This window comes from Merops nubicus, unplaced genomic scaffold (assembly GCF_000691845.1).
Source record: "Merops nubicus isolate BGI_N331 unplaced genomic scaffold, ASM69184v1 scaffold9853, whole genome shotgun sequence".
Classification (NCBI taxonomy): Eukaryota; Metazoa; Chordata; class Aves; order Coraciiformes; family Meropidae; genus Merops; species Merops nubicus.
In genome coordinates, this window is record NW_008600971.1 from 61,617 (window position 1) to 77,873 (window position 16,257).

Consider the following 16,257-nt stretch of genomic DNA (forward strand, 5'->3'; position numbering starts at 1 on the left):
AATCTTAAAATCCAAGTTAAAAGGAACGATCTGGAAATATTTCACACTGAGAGGTGCATCACAAAACAACAGTTAGATAGAGTCGTGTTTCAGAAAAATGCAACTAGTTCCTTAACCTGCTGCGCTGCTACAATACTGTTCTGCTACCACAAGGGGAGTCTCCAAATCTTCTAAAACCAAAATGGATAAAGATTCTGTGTTCAGAATACATTGCCTAAAGCAAAATTTTAGCTGAACACAGTTACAAAACTAATTAACTTTTGTGACTACTATAATTGCTTTCAAGATTTCCCGTGAAGCCTGGTGGGAGATCCAAAGTTTTGCCTCATAAAATCAGACAACTTTTTGGAATTAGCATATTTATATATTTTTATCTTATTCTCTCTTTAACAGAATAGTGAATACACTATACTTTAGGTAATGCCAAATAAGTATCAATAATAGTATGTACTTCTAGAGGTTTAATGAATTCCACATTTGTTACTGAGTAGCGTGAATAGAAAATGATGAGTATCAGAATGCTTCTTTATCATTGTAGAAACATAAGCCACATTTCTTTAAAAAAAGGCTCAGATCTCAAATAAGTTTAAAATAAGTAGGAAAAAAACCCAAAACAATAAAAACAAATGAAATAGCACCTTTACCAAGTAAGCTAATATTTTCCTGTAGTATATTAAGCAAAAACTGCATTAGCTTTAGGAAAGACTACATCTTCAAATCTGGCGGATTTTGCCAATAAATTAAACTATAAAGGATGTAATAAAAGGGAAGTTGCTGGAACCTGAGCATAAATGAAAAAACTACTTGCTAGTCCTCTACATGAGTTTACAAGCAACACGATTTTTCCATAGCAGCTTTAAAATGGTTAAAATGTCCATGTCAATAAAAGGTTTTGACACATGAGTTAATGCCTTTTTATTATTATTATTATTATTATTGGTATAGAAAGCAATTTGAATTACTCAGGCTCTTGAATGCTGCTAATAGTTGTCATCTTCCATTAACATTTCTGTTACATGACCCAGCCAACGAGTACAGTCATAATCACAAGCAATCTTAAATACAGTTTTTAGGAAATAACTCTGAAAACCCCAAAGCATCTCAGCGGTTGTCTCCAGGTTGACACTAGTGATGCACTGCTTCATTTCAGTGCATGGCCACTGATGCACCTCACAAATCTCACTTTAGTACCCTGAGGGCTAGATCCAGACTGCTTAACTGGCAGTGAGGTGCAAAGCCACGCAGACTAAGCGGCATACCTAGGCACCTGGCACAATCCACAAGAATTGCGGTCGCTTCTAGTGGCGTGCAGAGACTTAAAAATGCTTCTGTTATACCCCTGCCATTCTTCATTCTACAAATATAAAAACTCAGTTGTCTTACAGAGGTGCTTCAACAAAAACTTTAAAATACTGTAACATCTAGGCGGATAGACAGGCTTACTGTGGATAACCTAATAAAATTTTATATTGCAGCATCTCTCAGATGCTGCTATACACATCCAACACTTAGACAAAGTGGTTTTCGTTTTGTGCTTTTTCTAGAGCGCAACTGCTTATTTGAACTTCTAAGGGAGTACACAGCAGTGCTGTAACAATCCAAAGAGCACATAACATTTTTCATAACAGCATTTTAAATACTCCTGCATGATAATAGCTAATCTTTACCCTAACAAGGTTATTGCTGGTATGTTTCATGATCTAGGACCTAAGCCTGTGACTGCAAGTCTAGATTGAGATCATGTCCTCCCTGCCTTGTCGCTTAAGAAAAGACTACAGAAGAAATGTATGGCTGAAGGTCCAAGACAGTCATTAAGCAAATCAAATAATTATGGGAAGAAAAACCTGAACATCACTTCAACAGGAAATCTACCTGAGCACAAAAGTTGGCCCTATTCATTCTGACAGAAGATTAATTTCTGCCAGTGACTGCCAGCTGTGAAACTTCCCCCAACATCTCAGATGACCAGCTCTGCACCTATAAATCACCTATCCAGCTTTTAGAACTTTTTTAACACTATATGTAAGAGGTTCTTCATGTATGGTCAGTACCAGTATAATGGTGAATTCCTGGTTTACATTCCAAAGTGGTAGTATTTTGGAACTAAGACAGTAAAGATAAGGCTTACTGAACTTTAGAAAATTGAAAACTGAGGCCAGAAGTATAAAATACTTCAGTGAGGCAGAGCTCTTTCCTAAGCAACCAACTGAAAATCGGTACCAATAGAATTTAAAATATTTATTTACTACTGTCATGTAGTTTAATGAAATACATCAAATTTCTACTACAAAACCAAACCATGAAATGTATCTGTTTACATCAGTCTCCATAAGGGCAAACAAGGAGACCATGCATCAGCAAATAAAAGGTTTGCAAAGTTTTAATATATATTGGTTTTGTTGCTTCAATATTATTAACAGGACCTACTCTTTTTCCATTGCTTTAAAAAAGAATCACTCTTTTAAAAACAGCTACTATACAGAACTGTAATTTAGAGACCTAAAAACCTGCAACTTCTTTCAGAAAGTGCTTCAAATTACATTAGCATCACAGTGAAAAATCTTCAGAGGAACTGCATTTCCCAACATTATGCTTTTGTGATTTCCCTGTCAGTCTATTAATGTGACAGCAAATTGTAGCCATTAGTCAAAAATAGTGAGTAAAATGGTTTACATGCTTAAAGTGACCTTGAGACTGTCTTGTAAAATATTGATAGCCAAAACAATTGCTGTTTCATAATTGCTTCTGACTAAATAAAATTGTACTTCAGTTGAAAAACTGAATAAAATCTCATAGTTTTTTTTTTTTTAAATTCTACATTGGCTTGTTACTTTAAAATGTATATGGGACTATATAGCAAATCTGAACATAAGTAAGTGTAACCACTGAGAAATACATCTAAAATTTAAAAATTATCAATCAAATTTACTATGCTACTGTCAATCTGGCACTGTAATTGCATTGGGATAATGATACATTAAAAATTCCTATAAACAAAGAAATGTCCACAGAATTAATAACTGAAGCACTGTATAAAAGCCTTGTAATTCCTAAGGCCCTTGTAATTCCTACTCTAAGTTTTTATATTGGTTATGCCTTAGTGTGGATCTTCCTTCTTTTTTTTTTTCTTTTTTTTCTTTTTCCTTTTTTGAAGGGAGGCTGGGGACAGAGTGAAGAAGGCAAATTTGACAACAATTTTTTTTTTTTTTTTTTTTTTAATTAACAAAAATGTGTATCACTGTTACTTTTGAGAAAGGAGAAGTGCTTTTCATGGCTTCTCTGAAAACTGCCCAAAACTGACACAAGCAGCAACCGTTACTGCAACTCAGAGAGGATTATGCGCAGAATTGTTCTGTTTAAAAACAGCAAACACACTGCTCTATAGGAACGCAGCACTACTAACAAGTAAGGCAAAAAAACGATGAAAATGGGCTTTCTTTTCTAATCTTTTCTTTTTTCGTGCCCGTTTTTTTTGCCTTGTTCCACTTTCCAGCTTTCCCATTCCTTCTCGTACACTGGTGTCATTAGTTTTTTCTCATTGCTTTGTGTTTTTGGCTATCTAGAATTTCTCTGCACATGCCCCATGTAACTTATTAAACAAATATTACAATTAGCTTGTTTCATTTCACTGAATAAAGATATGGGCACGTTAAATGGCATGCTCTGCTTTGGAATGCAGAGCTAGGAAGTGAAGAGCTGCATTCCCAACCACAGTCACATTCAGTCAGACTTCTACAGTTAATCTTATTATTGCCATCATGATAAATCCCTCTTCAAAGATATGCAATTAGCTTTCAAATGAAAGGATGCATGAAGTAGCTTAAGCTACTGTTTCCTTAAAAGAAAATGAAAATAATTTTACAGAGGTCAATATTAGTAATTATTGAGCATTTCAAAGGAACAGCGAAGATGTGTATAATTTAATTCTAAGGACACAGACAGTTCCTTTGAATTTCACAGACTGCTTTTATCTAACAGTAAATATATGTACAGTATTGAAAGACTAGCATTTCAGATTTTGTTAGGAAAAAAAAATAAAATCCAATAACCTTAAAGGTTAGGATTTCCAGGTGCTGTTGCTTCTAATCATCTTCTAGCTCCTCTGCCTCACAAAAATGCGCAATATCCAGGCCAGGTAAGACAAGACACCCTACTATTAGTAAAACTATAGTAGGATATATATGAAAAATCATGTGACAACTGCCTTTTAGTAGCAGAGGTTAATTCCTGAAAACTTTCTAGTCAATTAAGTACTTAAGAAATAATTTAAATAATTGAAATGTGTTCTTTGTAAGACTGCAAAAAAACGTTCTTTCTTTTCTAATTATCTTTGTACAGACACTTCAAGCTTCCAGTGCAATTAACCTTAATGAAAACTTTAATGATTTACAGACAAATGAACATCATTTTGGTTATCCTAGACAACATATACCCTTCACAAAAGGCTGAGCAGTGATATTCTTCTGCACACATCTTTCCACATATGGGTGTTCTTCTGAAATGGATGACGTCTTTTAGCATCTCATCTTGGGTCAAGCAAAAAAACAGCTATCAATTTCATTTTCTTGCAGCACTGATTTTTATGGTAACAATCAGCAAGGATGCTTTTTTATCATTAACTATTGAGTATTTTCTGTCAAACATTAAACATTGGATTTTTTTTTCTGAGTAAGTATCAGGTACTTGTCATTATAGGTATATTAACTCTTTCATTCATGCAAGAAACCTAATAAAATACCAGTGAAGGTATACAATGCATGAACTTTCATATTTCATAATATTCAAAGTCTATGAAATATAGAACCAGTAGGAATGAGGGACCATTGCTGTGAGAAACAGAAAAGCTCCTCAAGCAGGGCTGAGGTATGTATGGTTGGGTACCCACTGTCAGCAACTACTGAGGGCCATGACAAACTGATTTCATCTGATGACCCTGGGAAACAAGAACCTAGTAATTGAGTAATGACTGTCATAAATGTAAACTCATTCTTTAGCTAACACATCCTCTGGACAATTTAACTAGTTTTTACAAGGTGGTAGGGCAAATAAACACAGATATAAAATAGAAACTCTGAAACTTAACTCCAGTTGAAATCGACTGGAAATTTAAAGTTTTGTATTTGAGCTACATGTAGCTCACTTTCTAAACATAAGAAACGCCCTTCAGCAATTATTTAAAAGCAATCAATTATTTAGAAATATGATTTTGTGAATAATTAGCTTCTTATATTTTTCATAATCTTCTTCAAAGATACAAGGCCATTTCTGAGCTATTTTTCTCCTCCAAACACAGTGTGCTGCTTTCATCTATACACAATATGGATATGAGTATACTATACAGTAATTTCAACTAACAAAAGATCAGATGAATGATAAAATTGAAGTATTGGATCAAAGATTTCACATTTTTGTCAAATACATTTATGTACTGTACAGTTTGAGAGTATAAAAGTATAAAATAGCTCATGTATGTTCGGAATCAGATGAACGCACACACAAAATACTAAAGGTGCTCCTGAAAATGTACTAGATCTCATACTTGAAAGTTTACGTTAGTATTCTAAGATCTTCATTGTCACTGACTTTTTCAATCCAGTGACAATCACAGTAACACCAGCATCACATAAAAATGCACGATACCAGTTTCTGCTTTTTAAAAGTTTAAAAGGGAGCCCAGATTTTCTTCCTAATTTTAGTATTTATCATATGAAATTTCAAATCAAGACATGAAAATAAAACATTGAAATGTATAGCTGTTGGTTAAGTGCCATCTTAACAGGTTTATTTTTTAAACATAGCTCTTTAGCAAATCCAGTACTACCTGCAGCCCTGACATGTATGACAACTTATCTCAGTTTTGTCGAGACATTACTAAAAATTACAACCAATAAATGCAAACTGTATTTTAGACCTTTATACTTACTGCCAATCAAAATTGAGACCAGCATCTTAAGTTAACGAGATCCTGAGATTCCACATCATACTGTGATAATTCATCGACCTATGCTTAAAAGCTACTTTTTAAAAATGTATAAGTGTTTCTAAGATATGCTTTATTTATTTTCATATAAACCTAACAAGCACACTATCTTTTCAGTGTCAAGACCTTAAAAGACAGACAGAAATTTGGAAGAGGCCTATCTTCCAAAATACTACTGTCTTCAGAAATAAGAGATTGAGAAAATTAGGTGCTATGGCAACCTTCCAGATACCAATAATGTCTTCCCTCTTTATTTGTTAGAATCAAACTGGCCGCAGTAGGGTTTGGCACACCTTGCAGATTACCCTGTGGTGGGCTTGCATCTTACTGCATGTCATAGGGAGCAGTTTCAGCTCCAACCACCAGCACTGCTCCAACACCTCCTCCTCTGGCTCCAGGACAGCATGGATACTGGACATGCAGAGCAGCACAGCTCCATTGCTGTCAGACTTCTGAGGCTTCTCCCGACATAGCTGCTGAACGATGACCAATTTATCCCACTGGTACAGGCCAACAAGTGAAAAACAAAGGGGGGATTTAAATAATTAAAGTGTTCTACACATATTCAGTGTTGACACATTGCTATTAAAAAACAAACAAACAAACAAACAACAACAACAAAAATCCCCCAAGTTTCTATTTTTGCCTCTTGATTTCCACAGTACTTGAAGCTACACTGAGATGGGTGAAATCGATGAGATGCAATAAAAGAAAACAAGATCATATTTAAATATATGGTTTACAAGCCAAAAGGGGTTTTTCTTCATTCAGCTTTAGATGTAACCCACAAGAAAAATATCCATAGCATATGGATATTAGGCAACTGCAGTTGCCTGATTCATTCATAGATTAATTTCAAAAAGGCAGCCTTGTAGAATCTTTGCTATTGCTTCTGAATTACACAGTTTTAGAAACTATCTTAAATTACATGGGGGAAAATAGAAAAGAAGAATTTGCTTCTTATGGCTCTAAACAGCTTTCCTTTCCAGTAAAGATATCCACTGATGCCTAGAAATGTTATTTTTAAATGATATGCAACATGCTTGTTGTTACAACTGCTCCTAGCACCTGCTGAAATTTGCAACTGAGAAGGCCTAACATTTTAAAAATAACTGAATCACAGCTTATTTTTAATTTCAAATAATATAATCACCTGTATTTAGCATCACACATATTTAGACAAGCTGCCTGTCTCTATTCCAAACCACCTCTTTCCTTCTTGTCATCTCAAATTTGACATTTTTCAATTCCAAATACACAGATTCTTTTCCTTGGATGACTTGTCATTAAAACTGTCAAATCTGTAATTATTTATGTATACCTCTTTATTATTAATCTAGTAAAATCTTCACAGAAATCACACTGTAACTGTTTGCTCCTGTCATTCTCTGCCAACCCTGGTTTCCACTGCTGTTAGTTTGATGCCTTTTTATATATATCAGACCCATTTCTCCTGTTGACTGTTACCATAGCGTGGCAGGCACAGACATGCTACCTGTTTTCCTAGTCGTGTTTTGTTTTCAGACATTTTATAAGGTTCACACCTATAAAAACATTTTTAGATAAGGCCACAATAATTGTAAAAGAACAATTTGATCAACAGATCAAAGTTTTTATTTTTTTTCCCAATAATGGGGAAACTGTAACTCAAATAGAGATCCCTACTTTCAAATGGTTTCACATACAAACACTTCAGCTATCTATAAAGTCTTGCAAGACATGACTAAAGGGTTCCACCTAACCTTGAAATAAGACTAAAAATTAAATAAAACCAAACCAAACCAAAACACAAATACCCTCCTGTCTTTCTGTTGAATTAATTTTCTACTGTCTGCATGTTTTGGAAAGCCAGCTACTAAAAAAGGCAGTTTTGTCTTCATGTGTTTCATGTTACTTTGCATTCCTTATTCTCCAATGTAAAGCACTGCTTCACCTTTCTATTTTCATATTGACATATCTGATAGACTCTGTACAACAATCCCTCTTCCCCCCCTACATCCACCATCCACAATCGTGCTGTTAAAATTTGGTTCCAAATCCCCGGCAAGGATATTTTTTTTTTTAAATGTTGCTCAACTGAAGATCTTAATGGGTGAAACGTAAATATAAATCAAGCTGAGTCTTCATTAAAAGCACCACAGATTCTATGTGATGGTTGTTAGCAATAACTCTTGTAAGTCCTGTGAATTTTTCAAAACAAATTTGTCACCATGTATAAATTGCACTAGTGCAGAGAAATGCAAATGTATCGGGAACTGCAGTAAGATTTGAGAATTAAATATATCTTGAATCAAAAGGAATGAACACTACACTAAAGAAGAGCATAGGTTAAAATATAAGCTCCATCCAAAAAAACCTGAGCTCAAAATAAGAATGTCCAGGAAAATAAACTAAAGCTACTAGAAAAGAATTGAGAAATCTCCTACTTGGGAAGAAGCTTCTGTCTCCCCACTGCCTGTCACAGCTGAAATTCACCACTTAAAACCAGGAAGTCAGGATCCCTTTTTCTTTCCTCCTCTTCCTTTCCATAGAAATTTAAGTGGTATTTAAAAATCAGTATATTCTCCTGTAAATTTTCAACCTTGTTTGATGCTACCACCAAAATTATCCATACTGTCTCACAGAATCACAGAATGTTAGGGGTTGGAAGGGACCTCTGGAGATCATCAAGTCCAATCCCCCTGCCAGAGTAGGACCATCTAGTCTAGGGCAGGTCACACAGGAATGCATCCAGGCGGGTCTTTAAAATACTCCAAGGAAGGAGATTCCACCACCTCCCTGGGGAGCCTGTTCCAGTGTTCTGGAACCTTTAGAGTAAAGAAGTTCTTCCTCATGTTGAGGTGGAACTTTTTATGCTCCAGCTTGTGACCATTGCCCTGTGTTCTATCGCAGGGCATAAGTGAGAAGAGGTTGCCCTTTCCTTCCTGACACCCAGCCCTCATATATTTATACACATTAATTAGACCCCCTCTAAGACTTCTCTTCTCCAGACTACAAAGCCCCAGGTCCCTCAGCCTCTCCTCATAAGGCAGGTGTTCCAGTCCCCCAGTCATCTCCGTAGCCCATCGCTGGGTTCTCTCGAGTAGATCTCTGTCCCTCTTGAAGTGGGGAGCCCAGAACTGGACACAATACTCCAGGTGAGGTCTCACCAGGGCAGAGTAGAGGGGTAGCAGGACCTCCCTTGTTCTCCTTGTCTCTTATAGCTGCTGTGAGAACCACCCCTTCTTACTTCCCCAGCAATTGCAGTGACTATTTGGATCAAATATATTTTTCTGTCCTATTCCCTGTGTCTTTCCATGACAGTCTGCTTCTAACAAAACACCCCACCTGATACATAGTTTGTTTTATTTTCTTTCTGCCACAGCACTACCATTTCAAAAATGGAATTGAATCCATACAGCATAGTGTCTTTCCCAGACTTTTTAATTAACTCTTAAAAGCCATTATTGTAGGAGAAAATGATAAAAGCAGTTTCAGAAGTCATGTGAAATATTTTGCATGCAGACTGCATTGCCAAAGACTTCAAAGCCTTAGATGAAAGCCAATGAAATTTATGAACCTGCTACTCTGTTTCCTGCTTCTTCCCCAGATGCCTTTACTCATGGCTTGTTAATACTGCTGACAACTTCCTCTGGGCAGGAGAAGGTGTTATGGTGTTTGGGCTGGTAGATTTTAGGTTATAGACTTTCAGATAAATGAATTTTTTTATTTATTTTTTTTTCCCTCCATAGCTCGCACGCATGGGGCAGAGGCAGGGGAAGAAGTCCAAGCTTTATCCTCATGACAAGTCTGACAAATGCTGTTCAAATACTATATTGTAAGATCCACGTGTCCAGTTGGAAAGTCTTCTGTACTAAATCTGATCAGAGAAGGCTTATAAGAGCTTATATATTACAGATAAAATGTGACTTGACATAACCTTCAAGTTGTTGCCACATCAAAGCAAAAAAAAAATAGAAACATGCAAGGCCAAAGTCAGTTTTGCAGACTTAGTTTTGGAACAGGAAAAACTCATTGTGAAAGGTATCAAAAAAGAACAAAACAGTAAGCAGATTTTCTAAGCCTAAGATCCTGGGGCATTTTCATATCAAACTGAATGAGAAGATCACTAAAAAATCCATGTGGAAAGGCTATGTGGCAGGACAGCTCCCCCACTAAATGGCAAAGCACAGTCAACAACATATAAAACAGATTTAAAACAATTACTCTGGACGTATTATTCAGGCTTCAGGTACATTCAGTCAGTAGCCAAACCCACGACAGCCAAACTATGTGGCCCTGCAAGCATGAGTTCGGCCCACAGCCGAACTCATATTCTGAAGTTGCTGTTGGGTAAGCAGATCTTTTAATTATGTGTCCAGTAATTGACACACTGTCTAGTGAACTACTTCTTCATTAGATTTCCAAGTGAAGTAAATGCTTATTAGCTTTCCCTTCTACTTTAATGTTATTGCATAAGGTTTGATGATTTGATAAATAGTATTAAGAATTTCAAGCACATTGGAATTTCATTAAAGCTAACAAATCACCTAAGATATTCCAAGCATTCCAGCTAGGCAGATAAATTCAATTCAAGTGTGTTTGGGTTTTCAGAGGGTTTTTTTAGGAGTTTTTTTTTGTTTTGTTTTGTTTTGTTTTTTATATGGAATCTATAATGGGGCTATAAGTTGACCAGGACCTTGAGGGGAAAGCACTGGACAATTCTCCTTTGTGGAGCTATCCCACAGGAGCAAAATTCAGAGAAGTCCAGTTTCATTACAATATAAACTAGGATGGTTAAATTTTTAACACAGGAACTATGCTGCCAATAGGAGTATCAGTTTTAGTGGATTCAGGGACTTCCTGGGTAACAAAGCCTATCGCAGAGCCTTCCTGTCCCTAAAAAGATTTTTCTTCCCGTGAGACAAAGGTCTAGCTATCTTTTTACTCTCTGTTCATACTGGCAGTCTGCAAACACAACGCACGTTCCACTTCCTTTCTGTTCCTCTTCCCCCTTCTTCCCTCTTCTCTTCTGTCTACCCAACCTGTGTTTAGTTGGTGCCTCTCATCCCCGTGTTTACCTTATTTCTCTCTTCTTAAAACAATATCACTTGCAGACTCAGAACAAATCAATGAAACGCAGGCTCTGAGTTACAGGGCCAGTGCAGGCTGGAAATTAAGTCCAGCTTGAAACATGAACCAGACTTCATGTGTCATGTTATCTGAAGACTTTCCTATGTGGGAAAAAACAGACTGGAAATGTCAATTTTTGGGCTGAGTTTCTAAAAAATACTGAAATGTTAAATATATTAGAACAGGTCTCCCATTCCTTCAATCACTATCAGTGGTGAGCTTCTAAAAGTCCTGGATTTATAAGTCCATTTTATGAATACCTAGCCAACAAGGATAAAATTGTTTATTAATAAAACCAAGTTCTCTTTTTTTCCCTCAGTTTAAGTAAGGGCTTTGAGACAAGGCTATGTAAAGCACATGCCTGGAAGATTAAACTAAGGACTTAGCAAAGCACAAACTTTGAGTCATCAAAATGTCACTCTGAACCGAAAAAAAAAAGAACAAACTGCCTGCAGCTGGCCAGCACGTCATCTCTGTGGTGCTCTGACAAGAAGCAAGTAGACGCGGAAGAAGCCGAGACATTCACAGCTCCTGTGATGCTGAAGTCCAAGGGGATGGCTCAAGCATATGTATTCTATCAGTTTTGACATGTATTGTCTTACATGTATCTTTCATTTAAATCATTATATTTTGATGTGACTGACCATTCAAATAGCAGTGTCTTTATCAAGAGAGAAGAAAATAATTCATCAGCAGCAGCTAAACCAGGTCATCAGAACTACCCTATGAGAAACTGGCCCAGGGTCCCCACCTACATGTGACAGAACAACATGATCCCTTAGGCAGGTGATACCTCAATAATTAAGGTCCACAAAGGCAACACTTACACAAGCCAGAGCGTCAGTGGTGAAGCACATTTCATCCCTGTGGTAGTAACGGGACATTGTTCAGAATACAGTTAGGGTACCAATTAAAAACAATCATTCTCCAATTAGAATATTGAAATATCAATTGCAAGTCATGATTTGCATACAAGTCATGTGCTGAGAAACACTCCAAAATAGCAAAAAGATGTCATATACAGATCTGTATCTTTCAATATAATTTCCACACACAAGTCTACTTTATCCAAAGTATACTTTATTTTAGTACTATTTTTTTTTCCCAACAGAACACAACATGTCACAATTCTCCAGTTAATCATCTCTGAAATGATCATTGCTTTTCCATCTCCAAATGTCAGAATGTTACCTTTTGTATTAAGCAAAAAAAAAAAAAAAAAGCCCACAAAAACTCTGAAAAACCCAAAACAAAATACATCCGTCAAGAACCGAGAATCTGTAATTTGAAGAAATAGAGAGTAACCTTTTTAAATGTCTTGAGACTACTACATGTGTGCATATATCCATATACGGGGGTGGGTGGAATAGACATAGATAGAGAAACGGTATTTTTTTAAAAATTGGAAAAAAATGCCAGTAACTTTAACAACACTGGAAAAATGTCTCTAAATCAGGGTGGAATCATGATAGTGGAACAGCATAAAGTACTCTTAGTTGGAAAATTATACTTTTTCTGTGCTAAATTAATTGAAAGCACCCACAAATTTGAAAATCTGAATTGAATATTCTCTGACAAAATACATATACACACAAATGATGTAAAGAATCAGCTGAATAAATGTCCAGAGTTGCAGGAAAACCAGCATTGCTGCAAATTTTCAATAATCCAAATCAACTCAGCCATGAAGTACAGCAATAAATTAATCACTGGCTTTCCCATTCTCATTTCCTTCCACTACTTAAGAAGAGAGGTGTTAGAAGCAGATGCCATAGGGGAAAGGCCTTCAGCTTTAGACTGAATAGATCTGAATCACTGAATACCGACAAATTAACTCAAGTAGATCAACAACAATTCATTGCCTTTTAATGGTCAAGCCATTTTAGATCAAGGACAAAACCATGGATTTTAAAATGTAATCTTTATTCCCAGCTTGTAATTTTTTTCTCTTTCATATTTCTTTAAGCTATTAAGACACTCTGTAACTACTAAAGTAGGTAACCAGGCAACTTGTTTTCTTTCTAAGACTGATGGTGTGTTGAAAAAAAGTCAATATTTTACAAAGAAAATAGCTGCTGAAATTAAAGTGTATACATAGTCTGATTTTTTAATTCAATGGTATGAGAGAAAAATGAAAGTAATTTAATCAAAGATACTGAGAAAGTTATTTTTCCAATATATTTGGTGAATTCTACATTTCTGCTTTTGTCTTCCTAAATACATTTTCCTATTCCTCTTTAAATTTCACTTACAGTGGAACAGGTTTCTTCTACTCTTTCAGAAGGTTTTGTGTGTTTATAGAGTTACACATGTAAAGGTCTGAACTGAAGGTATTGTCAGATGTTTACAGAAAGGTAGGAACTGTAGAAATGTCATGTACCTTAAAAGTTTCCTCTACAGTTTGAAAGTAATTTTCCTCATCCAAAGAGGAAAGTAGAGATTTTGCTTTCTTCAAAATATTTCAGATATAGATCTCTAGTCTTCTATGCAATTGTGGTTTTCATGCAAAGTACTTACCATACTTAAAAGTTAACTCTATGAATATAATTATCACAAAATCTTTATGCCATTTTATATGCAGGCATTTAATATATTTCCAGTTTGGTAACTACAACATGTGAGAACAAGCTTCAGTAAACACATTTGTTTGCTTTTAAATTAGTACTTTAACTACATTAACATATTGATTTGACAAAGATAATTCAAAGGATTACTATGCCTAAAACTAAATTCATATTCCTTTACAGTTCTGGAGTGGTTTTGGTTTGTTTTTTTTTTTTTTTTTTTTTTTAATTAAAAACAAAATCAAGCCCCCACCCCTAGTTCTATGATGAATCACTTCATCTGTTAACTGCTAATCACATTTTACACAGAAAGGGACAAACATGCTACTGACATATTGCAACTTCAGATTCTCATATCTGAAAGTTTCTAAATTAAATCCCACAAGAGATTTCACTTGACATCATAACATGCTATAAAATACTTCCTTCGGACAGTTAAGGAAAAAAGGTGAATTGGACTTCTATAACTTTGCTGTTGTCTTCCTACTAAGTTAAACAAACACTTCTATCTTAAAAAAAGGACAATATTTTTACTACTCCTGTAATGAGTCTGGAAAAACATCATAAAAGAGAAGAACTTGTCTTTTGTATTTGGATTACAAATTAATAGCTTAAAATGTTTATTTGTGAAAGGTCTCCTGAAATACTTTTAAATATTGGGGTTTCTATGGGTGCTTTAGTTTTGTTTTGTTTTTCTTTATTTTATTCTTTTCTTAAAATTACCTTCTTTCAAATTTCTTCTTGCTACTTCTTCCCTATTCATGCTTCTGGAAATGAAACTCACATCGTTTAATAATAAAGTACTGGTTTGGTTGATGAGTGATTGTCAACTTTTTAAAATTTACTAATAAAATGATCGAGACTCCTGAACAGGAATGACAAGTTCAATTTACCTAGATCTTACCTAAAGAGACATAAGATATTTATTTAATCTCCATACAAAGCAGTAATTAAGTGACACAGAAGGCACTTCATGAACAAATGCAAAATGTACTCCTCCCAATATGTAAAAAGGTGTTAAACATACTTTATGCAGTTTTGAACTGAAATATTCTTTTAAAACTTTTAACCTAATGAAGAATTCTGAGAATAAAATTTAAACTAGTCAGATCTTATGTTTGTTAACATTTCAAAACAGAACACTGAAATCCTGTAAAATAATCCAAACCCTTAAAAGTATTTAGTAGGATTTTCTAACCTTTTTCCCAACTACCTAAAATATGTGTTCTTCTGACTCATACACTAATGAGAAATCTGTGTCAGGGCAAAGACTTGAAGTTGAAAACTTACACTAAATTATACATTTGTATCAAGATCCATCTTTAAAACATTATGAAGTCTGAGATTATTTGTGCTAATATTATCAGTAAATTACAATGATTAACTTGGTAGTCAAGACTCTTCCAGTAAATTAAAACCTACAGCACGATCTCTAGGTTTTATGTGACCACCTCCTTGCTTAATTTTTTTCCTGTTTATTTTAAACACATTGCTGCTGATAGCTTTGGAAACACTTGAATCAGAATGTGCAATTCATTTGATGGTTGAACTTAAAATGTTAGAGAAGTAAAATCCATCAATAGGCTGGGCAGAATTATATCATGCCATTGGGTACTCAAGGTCAACCATAGCTTTACAGTTATAAGTCATACAGCATGTAAAGGAGAAGTTAATTCCTCCCATATGCAAATTTGTTCTGTATCTGTTTGGTAACAGAAAAGTATTTGTTAGTCCACTGCAATGTGACACACTTTGATACTGAAATGTTTCTATTAATTAATCTTTTAACAAATAACACATTTTCTATTTGTAGTTTTACTTCGACTACCAAAGATTTACCAAGTTCTGCACTCAAATTCTACACTTCAAATTTCCAAAGCATTCTTTTTAGCATATTCTTTGATATATGTACCTGATATCCTAGAATATCTCCACACAGCTCCAAGGAATGAACCAGGAAGTGCACAGATATACACAACTGTAAAGATGACAGTATAGCAGGACTGAATTACAATGGATATTTTTGGACTCACTGTAGTACTTCGATTAACAGAGTGCTAACAACAGCAACAAAGCAAACCCATATAGGTTTCAACGAGTATTTGCCTTCAGACACTTTTCCTTTTTGTTTTTAAAAGTTAAAAGCCAACCAACTTCTGAGATGGGGAAAAAAGTATCCTTGAATAAATTAATTATAAAATGTATTTTAAAATTATTATTATCATGGTTCCTATCTATCACGTTGACGATAATAACAATGAATGAATGTCAAAAGTTCCACAGTGTTTACTTTTGAAAAATATTCTATTTTGCCACCTTCTGTGAACAAAAGCCTTTTCAAAATATAAGTAGTCCTGTGTTAGGGAAAACTTTCCTGTTCAGTGATGATAATTACATGCCATGAACATGCCACGTTCAAGTCTGGAAAAGCCTTGAACAAAGGTTATAGTTTGGCACCCAGAATCCCAACAACAGTGAAGCAATGAGTAAACGAGAATAATTGCAGTTCCCCTATAGCAACAGCCCTACAAATACTGGAAACACAGTTCTAGTGGATGTAGACACTCTTCTCTGAGACAGTAATTGCCTAGAAAGAGGGGA